Genomic DNA, 18,891 nt, shown 5'->3' with positions numbered 1-18,891 from the left:
CCTGACCAGAATAATGATGCCAATTTGGCATTAAATCGATCAAATTGCCAATCCATACTCGACGCGTTTAAAGTCGAGGTCCAAAAGGTTGACCCAATTCCAATCCAAATCAGACTTTCACGAGATCCAAAACCCAAACCAAGCCCAAAGCATGGTCACGGTGGATTATGGTGGTTCACCTGATGGAGGGCTAAGATTGTCCCATCTTTTCAAGATCCTTCACTCAGACCGAGGCGGTCATACTGCTGCGGAACCGTGGGCGCCAAGTCTCTCTCCGGTCGCAATCCTTTGGAACCCTAGGTCTCGTTTGGGTCTCCCCTGGCTTCGTCTCATCTCTTCAAGCGGCTCCTCCAAAGACCCGCCCTTCTTCGATCCAGGGTTCCAGTGCCGGTTCTCTCCAGGTTAGGAGTCAATCCCGGTGTCTTTACTTTTAGGTGTTAAAAATTCATCCAATCTCTTTGTTTGGTTGCACTCCATATTTGTTCCCTTGGTTTCTGTAGGTAAAAATTAGACTTTTATTGGTTTTCTCAATCCAAAGTAGGTTTGCAGAAGTCTGTTCTTTTGATTTTTTTGCCCTCTCATTAGAATCGGAGAGGAAGGGAAGCAATTCCTTTTGTATCATCCACTGTGACTGGTTCTTATTCTATTTGTCATGCGGTTATCATCTTTTTGCAATCTTTTAGTTTCCTCGTGATGTTTTCCTTTCGTTGAATTTTCTTATATATTGTCAGTAGCTTTTATAAGGTTCGGGACAACAAAAGATGGATTTTTTGCTCGTATTTTAGTATTATGATGGTTGGCTGGAAATCTGGTGGCGGTAGGCAAAGCTGGAGTGTTCTCTTTATGCGTTATTGCTAATGATTTTATAATGTGTCGCTCTAGAAAACAAAGTTGTTCTACTTTTTCTTGACGACATGATGTTCCCCCTCTTGCCATCAGTTATAACGCAAAATAATAGAAACTTAGAGTGGACGAGCTGAACGAAAACACAAAAAAACGATTTTTAGTTTTTTTTTTTGTGTTCCTTCTTGTTTGTGTCTTGACTGATCATCTTTTGTTATTTTTTTTTAAAAAAAAGTCTCTTGATTTTTGCTACCCAATGAGTATCAATTATTGAATTGAATTATGAGAAAGTAATCTCAAAAGTTACTATTATGAATTCTTGCAATTGTGTAACAGGGAAATGGCGTCGAACGCCGAGGGAGGTAGGAGCTTTGCTAGGAGAGACCAGCTGCTTAGGATACAATCAGAGGTCCAAAAGCGATGGGAAGAGCAAAAGGTCTTCGAGGCCAATCCTGGCAGCAACCCTCCTGAGCCTGGCGAGAAGTTCTTTGGCAACTTTCCTTACCCCTACATGAATGGCATGCTTCATCTGGGCCAGGGGCGGCTCAATATATTCTGGGGCCTAAGGCGAATCCAATGAATGAGGCCTTTTTTTTAATAATAATTTTTTTTAATAATAATTTTTTTAATAAATATAAAATACTTAAAAAAATATATGAAAATAGATAGCTATCAAGTACACTATTTCAACCATGAATCTAACAAAGATAGACAAGAAGCCTTTTCAATTTAATATAATTCTTGAATGGAAACACATAAAAGTAATTATTCTAAATGAAGGGCCATGAAACTGATTAAATAACTGAGATAATACTTGGCAATACTGTTTACCATGTCAAGCAAGAGCCGGATAGGAAAAGGTCATCTCATGGCACTTCATGGTCAAGGTAAAGAAAAGAATTTGTCCATAAAGAAACCTCTCAATAAGAGAAAGTAGGGTTATTATGGAAAATTCACTCCATCAAATTAATAAAAGTCCCATCCCACCATCTCCCCTTCAAGTGAGTACCCAAGCAGCAACTGCAACATCACGGCACAGCAGCCATTCAACCCCCTCCCTCCTTTTCTCTCTCTACCACCCAAGAGGGGAGAAGAAACCGAGAGGAGAAAACTAAAAGAATCTCCACCCTCCAAGACGTCCATCTCCAATCCCCCTATCTTTCTTCCGGATGGCCCAGCTGGATCAGGAGTAATGTGAGGGAAGGAAAACCAAGACCAAAACCAAAAAAGAGAAGGGATGAAAGGTAAGAGTGGCTTCAGGCGTCTATCAAGCCAACCAAATCCCTCCTCTCTCTCTCTCTCTCTCTCTCTCTCTCGCCCCCCCCCCCCCCACCCAAAACAAAACTACTGTCCCCAACTTCCAAATTGCCCCTCTGCAGGCCAGTAAACTCTCCACCGATGGAGGGGGGAAGATTCGTAGCCAGCTCCTGATCCCGTTTATATGGGGCCTTTGCTTCCTTTTGGTCAGCCTCCCGGGGCCTTAGGCGACCGCCTCAGTCGCCTAAGGCTCGGGCCGGCCCTGATCTGGGCCATGCCTTCACAGTTTCCAAGCTTGAGTTTGCTGCTGCATACCACCGTCTGCGTGGTTGTAATGTGCTCCTGCCCTTTGCTTTCCATTGCACCGGGATGCCTATCAAGGCCTCGGCAGATAAGCTTGCACGAGAGGTTCAGCAGTTCGGAAATCCACCTGTTTTTCCTTGCACAGAGGAGGATTCTACTACTGAATCTGTTGATGAGAGCAAAGCCGAAGATGGCAATGCGGTTGCCCCTGATAAATTCAAGAGCAAGAGGTCCAAGGCTGCTGCCAAATCTGGTGGAGATAAGTCACAGTGGGAGATTATGAGAAGCTTTGGTCTGTCGGACAGTGAGATTGCAGAATTCCAAGATCCATATCACTGGCTGACTTATTTTCCACCTCTGGCAAAAGAGGATCTCAAGGCTTTTGGGTTGGGCTGCGACTGGAGGCGTTCTTTTATAACAACAGACATGAATCCTTTCTATGATTCATTTGTTAGGTGGCAAATGAGGAAGTTGAAGGGCATGGGGAAGATTGTGAAAGATCTGAGGTACACGATTTACTCTCCGTTGGACGGCCAGCCATGTGCAGTGTTGGAAATTATATCCTAAATGTCAATCGTCAGCATATTGATGATTGAATTTTGTAAATAAATTGACAAATTAATAAAGTATTATTTGGCATTATTCATCATTTCATCTTCAAATGAACTCTTATATGATGAAGTCCTTAGGACTTATGTTATGATAAAGGAGGATTTATCTTTGAGTCCTTAAACTTGTTCGCGACCAAATAATATGTTGTTACTAGGACGACAACATTATCGAGATTAGGTCGTTGTGTGACATATACGTTGGTTGTCCTCTTAACCAAGGAGTGTGGAGACACTGGTATGCCATACAGGTGAAGTGTAGGAGTACATTTCAGTGAACGTGACCAATTTCGGAACACTCTACTGTCGAGAGATGTTCCGAGTGGATATGGGTATAAGTTTGGCCCTCTGACCTGAGACCGCAACCTGTGACTAGCAAGCAACTCACTGTACTTTGGTACCGGACTACCTGAATTTCTAATTCAGTGACGGAAGGTCACTGGGTGCAGTCAAGTACTTGCGTAGTCAGTTGTGAGTCAAGATGGAATTGACCCCTCCTGGAAACAGGAATAATGTCTTGTGATTAATTTAGCAAAACCTTGGCCAGGGTAATCCCAGTGAGGAGTCACGGGATATCTAAAGTTAATCACATAATGGATGTACTAATTATAGGGTCGACAGTGAGCTCTAAGTCATCCTGACATTAAGAGTCAAAGGGATTGAATTATACAGTAACCATAGTTCAGGGTTCCAGAATATTTGCTTCGCATATATTCGGCCTATTCGGACGTCGGATACCATTGCTAAATGGTCACATCGATTAGTGTAGGAAGTCGTTCCTATACTACCGGCTTAGGTTCGAACCTATGAGGTCACACGCATAGAAGATTTCTGATTGATCAATAAGGCTGATGAATGATTAAGAATCATTCAGGGGTAATTTGGTCAATTCGATTGGCAAATTATCTTATAAAATAATTAAAGTAATTATCGGAGGATTAATTAGTAATTAGATTGCTAATGAACTCAATTGGATTGAGTAATTCGACTAAGGATGAGCCAAATTGAATTAGATTCAATTCTGGGCTCAATCAGGATTTTTGACCTGATTGGATTAGGTCTGAATCAAGAGGACTTAGGTTGACCAAATTAAATTAGATTAAATTTGTGCTTAATTAGGGATTGACCTAATTGGATTAGGTTCAACCCATGGTAATTGGATCATTCTAATTGTTAGGATTTAATTAAATTAAATAGGTTTGATCTGAAACTGTTCGGATCATGAAATCCACTTGTCACATATCCATGCATGGCGCCATAAATTGATTTTTAATATGATTAAAAATTAATTTAATTTATTTAATGGTGCCATGGGACACTTGGCAACATCAGGGACCTCTTTCATCATTAGATGGATCGAAATGGAGAGATAAATTCATGAAAAGAATTGGATAAGATCAAATTCTCTCTCTTCATGACATATGTCATCCTTATCTTTATCTCACTTCTAATTAAGGTTGAATTTCGAATTTAATCATCACAAAATCACCACGTGACCCTCTAATCTGTTTGGGGGCATGGGAATTTCGAAATTGAAAGAGGAAAGTGGCAACATGATGAATGGTTTAGATTAGATCAAGCTTCATCATGTAATGGCACATGAACTTGAATTTTGAATTCAAAATTCAAAACCCCACAAAATCCTCCACAAATATGGGATGGTTGGCATGAAGTTAGGTAGGAGAGCAACATTAAAAGGACTTCCATCATCTGGTGGTCGAATTCAAGGAAAAAAGAGAGAAAAAGAAGAAGAAAAAAGGGAAAAGAAAAGAGAGGAACCCTAGTTCATGCATGGAAAAATTCTGCATTCAATCTAGCTGATTTCTTCCTCCTCTAAGTCCATCGCGCCATTAGTGTTAGGGGTCCCTGATAAGAGTCTTTAGATCAGATCTAAGTCCTCTTCAATCCCTTTAAACCTTTCCTCCAAGTTCTTCCAAGAAGGCGGATTAAAAGTTGATAGCGTTTGGAAGATCAAATTTCAGCCTCAAGAAATTCTGCGCAAGCTAGCACTTCCGCAGGATTGGATCTCTTCAGGAACTTCGCGTGGACTTCTCGTAGAGGCCATTCGTGTGCGTGGCTGCGAAGTCGAGGATCAGATCTACAAGTTTCATCCATCATAAAAGGTATTAATCCTACATTAATCTTTTATTATGGTGTCAAGATCTAGGTCTGATTCCCCGAGGTTTTACCCTCTTTTGGGGCTCCTCACGAAGATATCTCCAGAATCCATTCAATGGATATTCGGAGATTAATCGAAATAGAGTTCTTAAGTTTCAGATCTGATAGTTAATCATGCATGAAAGTTTTAGCATAATTGTTTAAACGATTCCGGCATAATCCTATGTGTTCTTAAGGTGCTGATTTCTAGATTTGATCTTGTAAGCATGCATGAATTAAATTGTTTGATTCGATTTTTTCGCTGCATTTTAAAACTTAAAAAGAACTACGTATGGCTTGATTCCCCTTATGAAGGGGTACGTAGGCAACCCAATCAGGTTCAGCCATGGTTTAAAAAAAAAAAAAAAATCAGCATGCTTAACACCGAAGAACCTAGGATTCACTTTCAGTGGTATCAGAGCCATGGTTCATGTTTAAACTTTTATGTTTTAATTCTTGTAATTAAATCTGAAATCATTAACATAATTAGATTAGATCTAAAGTATTTTTTATGATTGATTTAATTGCTGATTATGCATGATTAAGTAGATCTGAAATTTTGGATGCATATGATGCATGTTTGTGTTAGGATTAGTAACATGAATAAATCTAAAATTATAATATTATTTAGATTAGATCTAAATAAAGTTTATGATTTATATGATCTCTGATTTTAATGAACAAATCAGATCTGAAAATAAAAGTAAAAAAATAAATACATAAGATGTATGTTGTTTGAATTAATTCATGTTGTTGTGTATATGTGATGCATGAACATAAAACATAATGACTTAAAAATGAATTAAATCTGATTACATGTGATTAATTACAAAAACTCAGATCTGAAAATATGTTTTAAGAACTGAAAGATTGTAATTAATATGTAATTAAAAAGAAATATGCAATGATCAAAACTTTCATAAGTCTAAACTTAATTGAGAATTAAGTGTTATGAAATAGAATTGTAACTCAATTAATTGACATTGCATAATTATTTGGGCAAATAATTATACATGGACAAATAGAATTAAGGTTAGCTTGAATCAAGTTCCTAGGATTGGGTTAGCCCTAATGTTAGAATCATACATGGACAAATAGAATTAATTGATCAAATCTAATTAAGTAGTAACTAGATTAGGTCAAGGAAATTCTAGGTCAATTTACAATAGTTGTAGATGGATCAAGTCCGTGTCTTTGATTAGACCAAGATGGAACTTGATTTAGGCTCAGAGGTGTAGCCCGAGTCATTTGAGTAATTAAATCGAAATTGACCGGTGGTTTTTAATTGGGAGCTACTCGCACTGATTCGTCTTTGCCGAGTTAATGGCATATCCCTTCCACCGATCTCACTTACCTGGCCGACATGGTCAATCACATTTTGATTGGATCACTTAATGATTCGAGTTAGCCCATGCCTATAAGGAAAATCAGTTTGACTGATTTAGGTGCCTCCTTAACCGGTTTGAGTCTAATCTGATTTGGTGAAGTCAGTGGGAGAAATTAGACTAACCGGATCTTCTTATCTATCCTAATTAAGAAATTCTCTAAAATTATTAGGTCCTTAAAATAAAATGGTTATGGGGATAACTAGGTCATAGCCTCCCATTAAGTTGGGTGATAATGGGTCCAATGCTTTGATAATTATTGGAGGCGCGACACGCCTGGTACTTATCAAGCATTGGAATTGTCATTCAATATATGATGAGTTAAGTGTACCTTCAATAGGCGGTCAGGTGAGCCGAGCCACGCTCGGGCTTGGTCGTCTATTAGTTGATTAGACTTAACCCTATCATTTAATGGTTGGACCTGACTAGGATATTCGGTGGAGGCGCCACACGCCTGCCGAAGAACCTAGGGCAAAATTATCACTAGAAGTTGCTTGGTGAAGCAACTGGTTTAGAACCTACCAATAGGTGCATATGGGTTAGCCGAGCCACACTCGGGCCTATATGCGATCTATTGGGTTCTAGTGCCCACTAAAGAATTAGGAGTAATTTTTCGAATTGGAGGTAGAGGCTACCAATTTGTATAAAATAGTGGGAGTACCTTTAGACTAAAGTCCAAGTCTAATGTGTTTAGTCAATTCATATACTAATAGCCAAATTTTTTTTTTTATGCAGAAATGGCCACTAATTTGTCACTTCGTTCATTGTTGGACAATGACAAGTTGATTGGTCCAAATTTTAATCATTGGCATAGGAAACTGAAAATAATGCTAGAGCATGAAAGGATCCTTCATGTGATAACGGATCCAGCACCTGAGCAGCCCGCTGCTAATGCATCAAGATCGGCCAGAGACACTTATCAGAAGTGGCTTAGTGACCGGATCACTGTTCGATGCATCATGTTGGCAGCAATGAGTGATGAGTTTAGTAGGCGTTTTGAGAATACGCAGCCGGAAGATATTATTCAAGTGTTGAATGAATCATTCGGTGTTCCTGACGACGTTGAGAGGCACAAAACTAGTTGTGCCATCTTCAGCGCTCGAATGAAAGATGGAACCTCGGTAACTGATCATGTACTGTACATGATTGAGTTGATCGAGCGTCTAAGCTCTCTTGGTTTTTCCCTTCATGATCAATTGGGGAAGAATGCCATACTAAACTCATTGCCTGGATCATACCATCCTTTTCTCACTCATTTTCGTATGACGAAACCTGTAGTGAATTATCACCAATTGTTGGGGTTACTACAGACGTTTGAGAATGATCACCAACTTCTTAAGAAGACGGTGAACTTTGTGGGAGGTTCATCCAAGGGTCGCCCCTTTAAGAAAGGAAAAAAGAAAAATAAAATCCAAAAGAAACAAGTGCACCATGCTCAGCCTAGTCTAAAAAGAATAAAAAGGCTGATCAGAGCAAGGCAGAGTGCTTCTTCTGCAAGAAGCAAGGACATTGGAAGAGGAACTGTCCTCTTTACATTGCATCTCTCGATCCGAACCGGCTTAAGAAAAGTGGGCAATCAGTTGCCAATCAAGGTACTTATATGATAACACCTTGCAATTTTTCTATTTGTGATAACTCGACCTGGATATTGGATACCGGTAGTCCTTTTAATATTTGCAATTCGTTGCAGGGGCTACAAGTCAGTGAGAGGTTTGAAGAAGGAGAAAGGTTTCTGAATGTTGGAGATGGAAGATCAGTTCCAGTTCTAGCTTTAGGAATTCTTAAACTTGAATTTAGCTCTCATGTAAATGTCCTTAGTGATTATCACTATTGTCCAAGTTTTTTATTGAATGTCATTTCTGTAGGCCTTTTGGCCAAAAATGGTTATGAAATATCAATAAAAAAGGATTATTGCAATATCATTTGGAATGGTGCTGCTGTAATGAATGGAACTCTGAGTAATGGCATTTACATTTTGTCACAGCCTGTTCATATAATGTACAAGTCCAATAAGCGCCCTAAAATAGATAATGTCATGGATGTCTACCTTTGGCATCATAGGCTAGGACATATTAACAAGAACAGGATGAACAGGTTAAGTAAAGAGGGAATCCTCGATGTTAATGATTATGAATCATTGACAACCTGTGAATCATGCCTTCTTGGTAAAATGACCAAATCACCTTTTACTGGAAAAGGTGAACGAGCCAGTGACTTATTGACCCTTGTACATTCTGATGTATGTGGGCCAATGAGCACAAATGCTAGAGGTGGGTATTCATATTTCATTACGTTTACAGACAACCTTTCTAGGTATGGTTATGTCTATTTAATGAGACATAAATCTGAATTATTTGAAATGTTCAAATTATATCGTAATGAAGTAGAAAAACAAACTGGAAAGAGTATTAAAACTCTTCGATCAGATCGAGGAGGTGAATACCTCACCAGTGAGTTTTTGACATATCTAGGAGAAAATGGGATTCTCTCTCAATGGACTCCTCCTGGTACACCACAGTATAACGGTGTATCAGAAAGGAGAAATCGAACTCTGTTAGACATGGTTCGATCCATGATGGGATTTGTGTTGGGAACCCGCCCATGCCGCTGATATTTCAAAAATTTTTCAGATGGCAGCGGAATCGGCATGCACGGGTTCGACGATCATCGCATGAACATTGTTTCGAGACCTTTCGTAATTAGGTAAGAATTAAAACTTTTAAAACTAATAGGAAGATCAAATCTTCACCTTGCGCGGGTAGATGATCACCGCGAATCTGAATTCGTGGTTTTAGGAAGAGGGTTCACTTGAAGCCGTTCAAATGTCCGGCCTCTACGGGTATCCACACGAAGTAGAGAACCGATCAAAGCTTTCTTGTCTTCCCGGGGTGCTAGCTCCCTTGCAAAGACTCCTTTGATGGCTGATCTCTTCTCTTTCTTTCAACTCTTGAAAGTGCTTGAGAGGAGGAAGAAGAAGGATGAAGAAGAGGAAGTAGATGAACCCCTGCACAGCCTTCTTTCTGTTGCTTGCGCTGGATGAAGAAAAGGAAGAGGAGGAGGCCGCCAACACTTGGAGGTTTCTTCCTTGCTTGCGGCTGCAACTAAGAGGGAGGAAGAGGGTGGCCACGGCACAAGAGGAAGAGGGCTCCAATGCTTAGGGCGCCGGCCTCATGGTGCTTCTTATAGCTATCAAGGGCTCCTCCAAAGTTGGAGCCCTAAATAACTTTCCAAAGAAAGAAGGGGGCGCCGGCCCTAGCTCCTCTCTTCTTGTCGCCCCAAGCAATTGGAGAGGGGCTGATGCCCCTCTTAGTTGGTTAACCTAATCCTCTTCCAAAGAGGATTAGGTGCCTCTCTCATGGTTTCATCCTAATCTAATTAGGATTAGCCAATTTGGGTTCAATCTATGCTAGTCCTAATCCAATTAGGACTTGAATGAACCATGACTCAATTGAACTCTTCAATCCTGATCCAATTAGGAGTCATGTTGATTAATTAATTTAGACTTAAGGAATCCTAATCCAATTAGGATTTGTTTAATTTTAGTCCTAATCCAATTAGGACTCTATTTGAATCCGAAGTCCTAATCTAATTAGGATTTCTAGGAATCCTACTCCAAGTAGGAATCCTATTTTAATTCAAAATTCCTAATCTCATTAGGATTGTAGGAATCCTATTCCAAGTAGGAATCCCAGTCCTACTCCAACTAGGATTCCCAGTCCTAATCCAATTAGGACTCTAGGAATCCTACCCGAAGTAGGATTTGTGTTTAAGTCCAATTAATTAATTCCCTTTGTTCCTTCTTCAACTTCTTATCAATCAAATTGATTACTTGTGATTCCTAATTACGATTTCAACCATCGGATCGGTCAATACTTCTAGTGTGTGTGACCCCATAGGTTCTATTCTGACTGGTAGTGAGATATATTGTGATCTCTATCTCAATATCATTGAAAACTCCTTTCAATGGGTTGGAACGATTCCAACTCAACTCATTAGGGTTTATCGATCATCAAGATAATCCCTATGAGTCCCACCATCCACCAGTGACACCTAGCAGCATGTAGTAGCAGAATGGAATGATGAACCTCTAGGTGCAGTTAACATGTGATACAGTCCTACTATCGTGGATCCCTACAGGACGGAGGTCATGGACAACTCGTCAAACCCCATCGTCTGTCATATGTCAAGATTTATTCGACTCGAGTTCGATAGTGGAAAACTCTTTTTCCACTTTACTGCCCTGGCCAAGGTCTTAGAACTCAGTCTAACAAATCACATAGGATCACTCCTTTTCTATCAAGGTCGATAGATTCCTTATAGGTGCATACCCTACTCCTACAGTGAACCTACTGCAGCCAATCTACACTGCATGGACCCATATGGCTAGAGACCATGTATGTGTGCAGTCAAACTACAATAACCTCACTGTGAGTAGCCGAAGCACCGCAGGTCAAAGGACCAGTCACACTACTGCAACATCAAGTAAGTCACTGACGAGTGGATAGACATCCAAGTGACTTCTTGTCTTGGTCACGCTCAGTACCCTTGTTCTCTAACAAGCACCTGCACTATCACTTCAGTGTCCCTACACTGTGGACTCAAGTCTCGTCCATCCAGAAGGAGAGTGATCTGTGCACTGATCGGATCGATCACCGTCCTCGTGATGATCCATTGATCAGGAGCATTTAGAAATTAATCACCAATGATACATGGCTCAAATTCTCAACTCTTGAGAATATGTATCATCATCTTATTAATTTCTTGAACGATTCATAGACACATAAATAATATGAATGAAAAAGATGCCTTTTATTTATTCAATAATAAATAGTCAAGTACAAAATTATGTCCCTAGAATCAACAATGTGTCAGCCAAATTGGCTTCTAGGGCATACATCTAACAGTTTGCTGATCTGCCCATATCCTTTTGGGGATATGCTCTTGAGTCAACCTGCTACATTCTAAATAAGGTTCCAAGTAAGTCTGTAAATAAAACACCACATGAGATGTGGACTGGACGTAAGCCGATGCTCTCTCACCTTAGGGTTTGGGGGTGTCCAGCGTACGTCAAACGTTTGAAGACAAACAAACTTGAACCCAAGTCTGACAAATATTTCTTTGTTGGTTATCCTAAAGAAACTAAAGGATATTACTTCTACTTTGCTAAAGAACAAAAGTTATTCGTAAGCAATAGAGCTGTTTTCTTAGAGAAAGAATTCCTTAGTGAAGGAACTAAAAGCTCTAATGTTGAGCTTAGGGAAGTTCAACATGTAGAAGATCCGACACCATCTACTGAACTAGTTGAGTCGGATTTGATTAGATCAGATCCAGAACCCATCTTAGATGCACCATTAAGGCGATCAGGTAGAGTACCACGTCAGCCGGACAGATACTACGGTTTCTTGGTCCAGGACGGGGATCCTGTCGAACTTGATGAAAACGATGAGGATCCGATCACCTATATGGATGCTATGCAGAGGCATGACTCTGATGCATGGCTTGGAGCCATGCAATCCGAAATGGAATCCATGAAGGTCAATGATGTATGGACATTAGTTGACCCACCCGAAGGGATTAAACCCATAGGGTGTAAGTGGATTTTCAAAAGAAAACGGGGCGCAGACGGAAAAGTAGAGACCTATAAAGCCCGTCTGGTTGCCAAGGGATATCGTCAACGTTTTGGTATTGACTATGACGAGACGTTTTCTCCTGTGGCAATGCTCAAATCCATTCGGATTATGCTTTCGTTAGCAGCACACTTAGATATGAGATCTGGCAGATGGATGTTAAAACCGCTTTTCTAAATGGAGATTTAGAAGAGGAGGTGTATATGATGCAACCTGAAGGTTTTATATCTGCAGATGAGTCTAAGGTGTGCAAGCTTCAAAAATTCATTTATGGATTAAAGCAAGCTTCACGGAGTTGGAACATACGATTTGATAAGGTGATCAAATCATATGGCTTCATTAAGAATGAAGAGGAACCTTGCATTTATAAATGGGCAAATGGTTCAGTTATTATATTTCTTGTTTTGTATGTGGATGACATTCTTTTAATCGAGAATGACATTCCTGCATTATAAGGAATAAAGGTTTGGCTATCATCTCAATTTGCCATGAAGGATTTGGGAGAAGCATCTTACATCCTAGGGATGAAGATCTATAGAGATAGATCTAGAAGATTGCTTGGATTATCCCAATCCACATACATTGATACTATACTGAAAAGGTTCAGTATGATTAATTCCAAGAAAGGCTATCTTCCAATGGGCCATGGAATTAACCTCTCTAAAAGGGATTGTCCGACAACCTCTCAAGAAAGAGAGAGTATGGATAGAATTCCATATGCTTCGGCAGTAGGATCTATAATGTATGCCATGACATGTACTAGACCAGACGTGGCATACTCACTAGGAGTAGTGAGTAGATACCAGTCTGATCCAGGTAGCAACCACTGGAAGGTTGTAAAAACCATCCTTAAGTATTTGAGAAATACTAAAGATCAGTGGCTTGTCTACGGTGATTCTGACTTAAAACTTGAGGGATATACCGATTCAAGTTTTCAGTCAGATCAAGATGATAGCAAGAGCGTGTCGGGATATATCTTCACTCTTAAGGGTGGGGCCATCTGCTGGAAGAGTTCCAAGCAGCATACAGTGGCAGATTCTACATGTGAAGCAGAATACATTGCAGCATCTGATGCAGCCAAGGAAGCCATATGGTTGCGCAAGTTCATCACCGAGCTGGGAGTGGCACCTTCCATTGATGGTCCAGTTCCTATATTTTGTGATAACACTGGAGCCATAGCTCAGGCAAAGGAACCTAAAGCACATCAGCGGACTAAGCATATTCTGCGACGCTATCACCTGGTTCGAGAGATTATAGAACGAGGTGATATGATCTTCAGAAGATTGACACAAAAGAAAATCTGGCTGACCCATTTACCAAAGTCCTCGGCATCAAAGAGTTCAACGAACACAAGTCGAAGATGGGTATTAGATACTGTGCCGATTGGCTTTAGGCTAAGTGGGAGTTGTTGGAAATTATATCCTAAATGTCAATCGTCAGCATATTGATGATTGAATTTTGTAAATAAATTGACAAATTAATAAAGTATTATTTGGCATTATTCATCATTTCATCTTCAAATGAACTCTTATATGATGAAGTCCTTAGGACTTATGTTATGATAAAGGAGGATTTATCTTTGAGTCCTTAAACTTGTTCGCGACCAAATAATATGTTGTTACTAGGACGACAACATTATCGAGATTAGGTCGTTGTGTGACATATACGTTGGTTGTCCTCTTAACCAAGGAGTGTGGAGACACTGGTATGCCATACAGGTGAAGTGTAGGAGTACATTTCAGTGAACGTGACCAATTTCGGAACACTCTACTGTCGAGAGATGTTCCGAGTGGATATGGGTATAAGTTTGGCCCTCTGACCTGAGACCGCAACCTGTGACTAGCAAGCAACTCACTGTACTTTGGTACCGGACTACCTGAATTTTTAATTCAGTGACGGAAGGTCACTGGGTGCAGTCAAGTACTTGCGTAGTCAGTTGTGAGTCAAGATGGAATTGACCCCTCCTGGAAACAGGAATAATGTCTTGTGATTAATTTAGCAAAACCTTGGCCAGGGTAATCCCAGTGAGGAGTCACGGGATATCTAAAGTTAATCACATAATGGATGTACTAATTATAGGGTTGACAGTGAGCTCTAAGTCATCCTGGCATTAAGAGTCAAAGGGATTGAATTATACAGTAACCATAGTTCAGGGTTCCAGAATATTTGCTTCGCATATATTCGGCCTATTCGGACGTCGGGTACCATTGCTAGATGGTCACATCGATTAGTGTAGGAAGTCGTTCCTATACTACCGGCTTAGGTTCGAACCTATGAGGTCACACGCATAGAAGATTCCTGATTGATCAAGAAGGCTGATGAATGATTAAGAATCATTCAGGGGTAATTTGGTCAATTCGATTGGCAAATTATCTTATAAAATAATTAAAGTAATTATCGGAGGATTAATTAGTAATTAGATTGCTAATGAACTCAATTGGATTGAGTAATTAGACTAAGGATGAGCCAAATTGAATTAGATTCAATTCTGGGCTCAATCAGGGTTTTTGACCTGATTGGATTAGGTCTGAATCAAGAAGACTTAGGTTGACCAAATTAAATTAGATTAAATTTGTGCTTAATTAGGGATTGACCTAATTGGATTAGGTTCAACCCATGGTAATTGGATCATTCTAATTGTTAGGATTTAATTAAATTAAATGGGTTTGATCTGAAACTGTTCGGATCATGAAATCCACTTGTCACATATCCATGCATGGCGCCATAAATTGATTTTTAATATGATTAAAAATTAATTTAATTTATTTAATGGTGCCATGGGACACTTGGCAACATCAGGGACCTCTTTCATCATTAGATGGATCGAAATGGAGAGATAAATTCATGAAAAGAATTGGATAAGATCAAATTCTCTCTCTTCATGACATATGTCATCCTTATCTTTATCTCACTTCTAATTAAGGTTGAATTTCGAATTTAATCATCACAAAATCACCACGTGACCCTCTAATCTGTTTGGGGGCATGGGAATTTCGAAATTGAAAGAGGAAAGTGGCAACATGATGAATGGTTTAGACTAGATCAAGCTTCATCATGTAATGGCACATGAACTTGAATTTTGAATTCAAAATTCAAAACCCCACAAAATCCTCCACAAATATAGGATGGTTGGCATGAAGTTAGGTAGGAGAGCAACATTAAAAGGACTTCCATCATCTGGTGGTCGAATTCAAGGAAAAAAGAGAGAAAAAGAAGAAGAAAAAAGGGAAAAGAAAAGAGAGGAACCCTAGTTCATGCATGGAAAAATTCTGCATTCAATCTAGCTGATTTCTTCCTCCTCTAAGTCCATCGCGCCATTAGTGTTAGGGGTCCCTGATAAGAGTCTTTAGATCAGATCTAAGTCCTCTTCAATCCCTTTAAACCTTTCCTCCAAGTTCTTCCAAGAAGGCAGATCAAAAGTTGATAGCGTTTGGAAGATCAAATTTCAGCCTCAAGAAATTCTGCGCAAGCTAGCACTTCCGCAGGATTGGATCTCTTTCAGGAACTTCGCGTGGACTTCTCGTAGAGGCCATTCGTGTGCGTGGCTGCGAAGTCGAGGATCAGATCTACAAGTTTCATCCATCATAAAAGGTATTAATCCTACATTAATCTTTTATTATGGTGTCAAGATCTAGGTCTGATTCCCCGAGGTTTTACCCTCTTTTGGGGCTCCTCACGGAGATATCTCCAGAATCCATTCAATGGATATTCGGAGATTAATCGGAATAAAGTTCTTGAGTTTCAGATCTGATAGTTAATCATGCATGAAAGTTTTAGCATAATTGTTTAAACGATTTCGGCATAATCCTATGTGTTCTTAAGGTGCTGATTTCTAGATTTGATCTTGTAAGCATGCATGAATTAAATTGTTTGATTCGATTTTTCCGCTGCGTTTTAAAACTTAAAAAGAACTACGTATGGCTTGATCCCCCTTATGAAGGGGTACGTAGGCAACCCGATCAGGTTCAGCCATGGTTTAAAAAAAAAAAAAATCAGCATGCTTAACACCGAAGAACCTAGGATTCACTTTCATGCAGATCATGATAGATCGACAGGTGAAGGTGTTCAGCCACAAGAGTATGTTTTAATCAAAATGGAGGCAGTTCCTCCTTTCCCTTCGCAGTTGAAGGTCTTGGAAGGTAGAAAGGTGTACTTGGCAGCTGCTACTTTGAGACCTGAGACGATGAACGGGCAAACAAACTGTTGGGTACTGCCAGATGGGAAGTATGGAGCCTTTGAGATTAATGAGACTGATGTTTTCATTATCACGCAGAGGGCTGCACTTAACCTGGCATATCAGAAACTATCAAGGGTTCCAGAGAAGCCAACTTGCTTGCTTGAGCTGACAGGTCATGATCTCATTGGTTTGCCCTTGAAGTCACCTCTTGCTTTCAATGAAGCCATATACTCACTTCCCATGCTTACTATCTTGACGGATAAGGGAACAGGAATTGTGACCAGTGTGCCCAGTGATTCACCCGATGACTATATGGCATTGCAAGATTTGAAGTCAAAACCAGCTTTAAGATCAAAGTTTGGGGTAAAGGATGAGTGGGTCATGCCTTTTGAGGTTATGCCAATCATTAATATTCCAGAGTTTGGAGATATCTGTGCAGAGAAAGTGTGTACTGATCTCAAGATTAAGAGTCAGAATGACAAAGATAAGTTTGCAGAGGCAAAAAGGTTGACCTATTTGAAAGGCTTAACTGATGGTACAATGCTGGTAGGGGAGTTTAGTGGGAATAAAGTTCAGGAAGCAAAGCCTTTGATAAGGAACAAACTTTTGGAGAGCGGCAAGGCAGTACTGTACAGTGAGCCTGAGAAGAAAGTTATGTCAAGATCAGGTGATGAGTGTGTCGTTGCACTTACAGATCAGTGGTATATTACTTACGGTGAGGTGGAATGGAAGAAAAAAGCAGAGGACTGTTTTACCAACATGAAGCTATATAGTGAAGAAACACGGCACGGTTTTGAGCATACATTGAGCTGGCTGAACCAGTGGGCATGCTCACGGTCATTCGGACTTGGCACCCGTATTCCATGGGATGAGCAGTTTCTTGTTGAATCACTTTCTGATTCAACCCTTTACATGGCATACTATACCATAGCTCATATTTTGCAAAGTGGTGATATTTATGGGTCGGATACTTCTTCGGTAAAGCCAGAACAAATGACAGATGAAGTGTGGGACTATGTCTTTGGTGGAGGGCCCGTCCCCAAAACAGACATTCCTTCGTCTCTCCTTAACAAAATGAAGCAGGAGTTTGACTATTGGTATCCATTTGATCTCCGTGTATCTGGCAAGGATCTTATACAAAACCACCTTACATTTTGCATCTATAACCACACTGCTCTTCTGCCAAAACATCAGTGGCCTCGTGGTTTTCGATGCAACGGGCATCTTATGCTGAATTCTGAGAAGATGTCCAAATCCACTGGAAACTTTCGAACCATGCGCCAGGCCATAGAGGAATTCTCCTCTGATGCCACTAGATTTGCTCTTGCAGATGCTGGGGTTGGAATGGATGATGCAAATTTTGTCTTTGAAACTGCAAATGCTGCAATTTTGAGGCTTACCAAGGAAATTGCTTGGATGGAAGAAGTTTTGGCTGCAGAGTCCTCTTTGCGAGCTGGCCTCCCAACTACTTACGCTGATTGTGTGTTTGCAAATGAAATAAACATTGCCATTAGATCAAGTGAACAGCACTATAATGAATTCATGTTCAGAGATGCCCTCAAGGCAGGATTTTATGATCTGCAGGCTGCCAGAGATGAATATAGGTTTTCTTGTGGAGCAGGAGGAATGAACTGTGATTTGTTGTTGAGGTCTATGGATGTTCAAACAAGACTTATAACTCCTATTTGCCCGCACTATGCGGAGCATGTATGGAAGAATATCTTGAAGAAGGATGGCTTTGTAGTGAATGCTGGTTGGCCAATGGCAGATGCCCCTGATCTTATTCTCAGAAGAGCTAACAAGTATCTGCAGGATTCAATAGTTTTGATGAGAAAGTTGCTTCAGAAGCATCTGGCCCTAAGAAGGCTAAAAAGGGTGCTCCTGTTACTCCGACAGAGGAAAACAAGTTCACAGTAGGTCTTATATATGTGAATGAGCAATATGATGGTTGGAAAAAAGAATGCCTTAGGATACTTCAATCCAACTTTGACAGTGCTAAAGGTTCCTTTGCACCTGACCAAGAGATACATGAGGCATTAAAAGGAAGCATTATTGGGCAGGATGCAAACTTTAAGCACATACTGAAACTCTGCATGCCTTTCCTAAAGTTTAAGAAGGATGAGGTGCTCTCAGTTGGTCTTCAGGCTCTAGATTTGAAGCTGCCGTTTGGTGAAATTGATGTTCTCCAGGAGAACTCTGATTTAATAAAGCGGCAGCTGGGTCTTGAGCATGTCGAAGTTTTGTCTTCTTCTGATGATGCTGCTCGTAGTAAAGCTGGCCCACACATCTCATTGCTAACTCAGAATCCCCCATCACCTGGTAATCCGGTTGCTGTCTTCTTAAGCAAGTCAGAATTTTCTACAGTTGGTATTCAGAATGGAGCTTAAGTATACTCCGGAGCAAGCAGCTTGTTGTTTGGAGACTTTTAGAGGTTTGATTTTATTAATTTTCCTTTTTGTTTTTGTAGATTTTGGTAGCTTCAACCTAGCTATCTATGTTATAGAACAATAATTTTTTGTGCTCCCATATGTGAA

General features: G+C 40.2%; 1 pseudogene across 1 annotated transcript; it reads left to right on the top strand.

The window, feature by feature from the left end:
• The first annotated feature begins 267 nt into the window (after window positions 1-267).
• LOC103698470 (leucine--tRNA ligase, cytoplasmic-like) lies at window positions 268-18,891 on the top strand (annotated as a pseudogene). Its single transcript, XR_015971170.1, has 5 exons — window positions 268-401; window positions 1,180-1,370; window positions 2,366-2,949; window position 3,559; window positions 16,218-18,891. The product of XR_015971170.1 is annotated as a leucine--tRNA ligase, cytoplasmic-like (transcript).

The sequence above is a fragment of the Phoenix dactylifera genome, chromosome 11, assembly GCF_051530095.1.
Source record: "Phoenix dactylifera cultivar Ajwa chromosome 11, Ajwa_hap1_PhDact_Kaust_v1.1, whole genome shotgun sequence".
Lineage (NCBI taxonomy): Eukaryota > Viridiplantae > Streptophyta > Magnoliopsida > Arecales > Arecaceae > Phoenix > Phoenix dactylifera.
This window is presented reverse-complemented; position numbering and strand designations above follow the sequence as displayed.